We start from the raw sequence: 4,231 nt of genomic DNA, 5'->3' as shown, positions 1-4,231 counted from the left end.
TTCTGATTTACTAGTTTCAATTCAGGATATGATATCCATCTTGCAACATAAGGGCAACAATGTTATAGAGGACAATCAATGACTAGGTTTCTATAAACTTGTGAAAGGTGTCAAAGGTTTCTATAAACTTGTGAAAGATTACATAAGGTTGGCTATCATTAGTATTCACAAAATTTTCTGAATTTATAAAACGTTACTCATCAGATTCATCATTGGAATGAGATTCACTCTGTGACCATAACTATCTGCTTAATTTTAGATTCTTCATCCTCAACTTGGGTTTCCCTGTAATCTTTTTTTTTTTTTTACTTTGTCAATCAAGAGGAACCCAAAAGCTTCCTAAGCCCAAGATAAACCCCTTCGGCGCATGTGAAATGCTCCAACTGTGCATTGCAGCACAGTGCCTGGCCACTTTGACAGCTTCGGGGTTCGAACCTAGGTTGGGGAGCACACCCAACTAGGCAAGAACCACTAGGCCACTTGCAGTGGTTGTTTCCCTGTAATCCTTGGGAAGCACATTACAATTAATGGTCTGCCGTACCGGTCTCTCAGCTTGGAATAATCTGTTGGTTGAAAGTAGCCATTAGATTCGCTAAATAGAGAGATAGAGGGGGAAAGGGATAGAGGTTTACGGATGCTTGCAAAGTGTGGGGCATTTAATAGCAACTGCATACTTGCAGGTGGATATCTCAGTAACTGAATTAATCATAGCTCTCGGCTCTTAGCATACAAATCTCACCTGCAAAATGCATATAAAGTAAGGAGAAGAGGGATGGGAACAGAAAAATGAAAACTAAATAAAGTTCATTGCTTCACATTTCAGTCTCTCGAGGCTGGTTTGTAAGATCACAAGTGGTTCCGTTCGTAAATTGATGAGGATGATACCTGTATGAAAATGAGCATTTTGATAATGAGAATGTGTCCATCTATATCAACGATAATGAGAAAATGCACATATATTAATCACTTCAGTTTTATTTCAATTATTCTACATAAATCAGTTGTCAAAGACAAAGTTTTTACCACTAAAGCAATTAGACCATGATCACAAAATCTTGACATCACAGAGATCCACATTAGTCCCCTGCATCAATTGTTCTAGAAGAGCTGGTGGAACTAAAGACGTGGTGGGGAAAGAAAACAAATTAAAGGTAATGTATTAACATATCAAAAATTTGTATGCGAGAACAGCATGAACAAATACAGTCTCAAACAAAATCAGGTCACCTATTTACTGAATTCCGTCCAAAACTCTTATGCCCAGAATAACGTATTTCTCCAATTAGTTTGATGAGGCATGCCAACTGAAAAGAAGTGCTCCAACTCATCAACATTTCACTCTGTATATCAGACTAGCCTTACAAAGTATTAAACTCAAGTATTGACAACAATATCCCAGAGAAATACAGTTTGCGTCTTAGAAACCTACCACAGTAACTCCTGAATTCCTCCAATTGGGGACTTAAGCAGTATTGCACAAGTTATAATGTCTTACGTGCAGTATATTATATGAGCACAGACCCAGCATCATGGCAATACTGCAAAACCCCTTACCATATAACTATCCTACATATGCTCTTCTCGATAAGGTTTTCTAGCAAAGCTGAGAAAAATTGCCCAAATCTCTAATAAGATTACTCCTAAAACTAAATAAGGTAAATAATTGATGCTTGTATATGACTCGTACCATTTGCAGGATCACCAAAGATCTTGAATGAACATAAGATTAAATGTGTAAATATGACTTATACAATTTGTCAATTTAGTGTTTATACAAGTCTATGATCTCCTACCTGTCACTTCAGAAGTTGAGTCATTTGAATTTCCCTGTGTCCCTTCTGTATTTTGAGTATCCTGTTGTCCATATCTCTTGAATGATTGATTACGATAAATTTTCCTCAACTATTCTAACTCCAACAACTCCCCTCCTGTCTAGCTTTGTTTCATTTTTTGTGTTCTCTTCCCAAAAACCAAAATCAAATGAAGTTTTGAGTGCACTAAGGCACCGTATAACTGGCACCAAAGATCCCTGCAAATGATCTCAAACCATCAATTGATCGACAGATGCTGATATTACACACTGGTACTGGTCAATCCAGCCAGCACAATTCTGCATAAAACCAGTACTTAACAGTAGACTTGGTCAGAAAGATAAGCACAATATGGTTTATAATGAACAGAACATGATCAGTTGGTAGATACACCCCTAATTTAAACCCACCACCCTGCATGCAAATAATCTAAAGCCAAGTTAATTGGCCACCAGATTCTTTGTTGCAATTTTATATGATGTCACCAAAGGGAAGAGGATGCTTATTTTCAATGTACCAGGTTACACGAGCTTCATGAATCTAGACAGAAATAACCAATGACAGCATGCCTGAGATAAATTAAAAAAATGAAAAAGTTTTTTTTTTAAAAAATACAGATAAAGTACCTGCTCTAGGTCCAAAAGCTCAAACGGAGGGAATCCTAACTCCCCCACAGCCACCAGAAACCTTTTGACATTTGCAAAACCAGGGTCTGAACTCCCTCCCTAAAGCAGGACAAAAGCCGTTCATATGAGGAAGACAGCATATAATACCGTATACCAAAACTAATACAGGTCAACTTAAAGAAATGAAAATATTTTGAAAATCATAAAGCAGTAAAACATCTTACAACAGCATGTTTACAAGCCAAAGAAAAAAAAGAACAGTAATCCTACCATTTCAACTGAACCGGACACAGCCTATTTAGTATTCTGCATAAAACTGTGCCATCAATTAAGCACGCTCTGATTTCCTCCTCAGAAGCATCCGTCGGCAATCTTAAATAAGGAACGATATAATTTAATCATTCCACCGGAGCTAATATCTCGTTACCTAAGCAAAATAAAGTTCAAAGGTAAATCATGGAGAAGCAGGATCTCAAAATGGAACCAGTGGCAGCAAGCACATACTCCAGAGAGAGGGGAAAGAGTATTACCGTCAATTGTGCTGCCGGATCTTTCCATTAGTATAGCATCTTTACTAGAAGTCCCATTTGAGATTTTGCATCTCCCATTTCCATCTTTCTGTGATTCTGACAACCATTTTCATCTTTTTGCAGCTCTGACCCCCCTTTCCATTTTTATGTGACTCTGACTGGATACTCATCATAAAATCTGTAGGAATGCCTTGTTCCTTGTTATCAGACAAAACAAATATACATTAGTCAGTGAATCTACGTAATGAGTAAGGAACAAAACCTCAAGAGTGAAGACAAAAAACAATAAGGAAGTTCGTTATTGAGAGAGAACATGCAGGCTTGCGCATCTGTGCCGGACGCCTATTACATAAGCATCAAAAGCACCATACCACACTTGAAAAGCCATTAGTTCATAACTTCATGCCATTATATGCATTGGAGCATTGGCATTCCAACTAAGTAATCACAGCATTTAATCATAACTTTGTTGATTAAAAACTATAACCATAACTTTGTTGTTCAATCTGAATCTGGGCTCAGATATATGTGGATAAAGTCTATTCCCAGACCACAAAAGGTCTCATAATGAGCTGGGATTCACATCTATCATCATTGCAATAACAAACGAGCAATACAGTTCTTGGTAAGCATAAACTAAACCCAATTTTTATTTCAAACATGAAACAAATTTAAGAAGCCAGCCCACAATCGGTTAAATAACAGACTCATGTGACCTCAAAGATAAAGCGCTATATCGATAGAAATGTAAGATAAATACCTCATTGATGGCCAAGATTTGTCCATTGCTCTTCTTCACTTTCTTCAACTTCCTCAAAAAGTACCTAATTGTTGAAGGAAAATCAAGTTTAGTGTGCCTTATCAAACTAGGAGTAGGAATAGGAGAGAAGGTTCTAGATTTCTCAATTCTACACAGATTGGTATTCCTTGTATCATTAGAATATGTACTTTGTAATCCCTATATATAGGGCTCCTATTCTCAATAATAATACACAATTCTCTCTCAAATCTATTTTACTTAAACACGTTATCAGCACGAGCCCTAACCTTGAGATCAAAAATCAAAACCTAAAAACCGAAAATAATTCCCACGGATAACCTCGCTGTTAGCCTCGTCAACGCAAGCTCCTAGCCTGCGCTAGCCTCACTCGCTGCCGCCCGCCTGCGCGCCCTTGTGCACGCTGCCCGTGCAGCCCAGCAAGCTCCCCCGCCTAGCTCGCTAGCATCTATGCCCAGCTGCCCCGCGCGCCCCGTGCTACGCGCC

At 38.3% G+C, this 4,231-nt stretch overlaps 1 long non-coding RNA gene and 1 other non-coding gene across 4 annotated transcripts; both read right to left on the bottom strand.

The window, feature by feature from the left end:
* Positions 1-1,265: 1,265 nt before the first annotated feature.
* On the bottom strand, positions 1,266-3,785 carry LOC133732411 (uncharacterized). 3 transcript variants are annotated; one of them, XR_009857112.1, is made up of 5 exons: positions 3,728-3,785; positions 2,968-3,157; positions 2,708-2,864; positions 2,438-2,536; positions 1,266-2,110 (listed from the first exon to the last, which is right to left on the bottom strand). It is a non-coding gene; the product is annotated as an uncharacterized LOC133732411 (long non-coding RNA). The 3 variants fall into 3 exon arrangements; XR_009857114.1 differs by having other exon boundaries at positions 2,708-2,809; XR_009857113.1 differs by lacking the exon at positions 3,728-3,785 and having other exon boundaries at positions 1,268-2,110; positions 2,968-3,168.
* Positions 3,478-3,569, bottom strand: LOC133734937 (small nucleolar RNA snoR69Y). Its single transcript, XR_009858682.1, has one exon. It is a non-coding gene; the product is annotated as a small nucleolar RNA snoR69Y (small nucleolar RNA).
* Positions 3,786-4,231: the final 446 nt, after the last annotated feature.

Source organism: Rosa rugosa, chromosome 2 (genome assembly GCF_958449725.1).
Source record: "Rosa rugosa chromosome 2, drRosRugo1.1, whole genome shotgun sequence".
In the NCBI taxonomy this organism is placed as follows: Eukaryota; Viridiplantae; Streptophyta; class Magnoliopsida; order Rosales; family Rosaceae; genus Rosa; species Rosa rugosa.
Note: the sequence above shows the minus strand (reverse complement) of the source record. Positions and strands in the feature narration are given on the sequence as shown.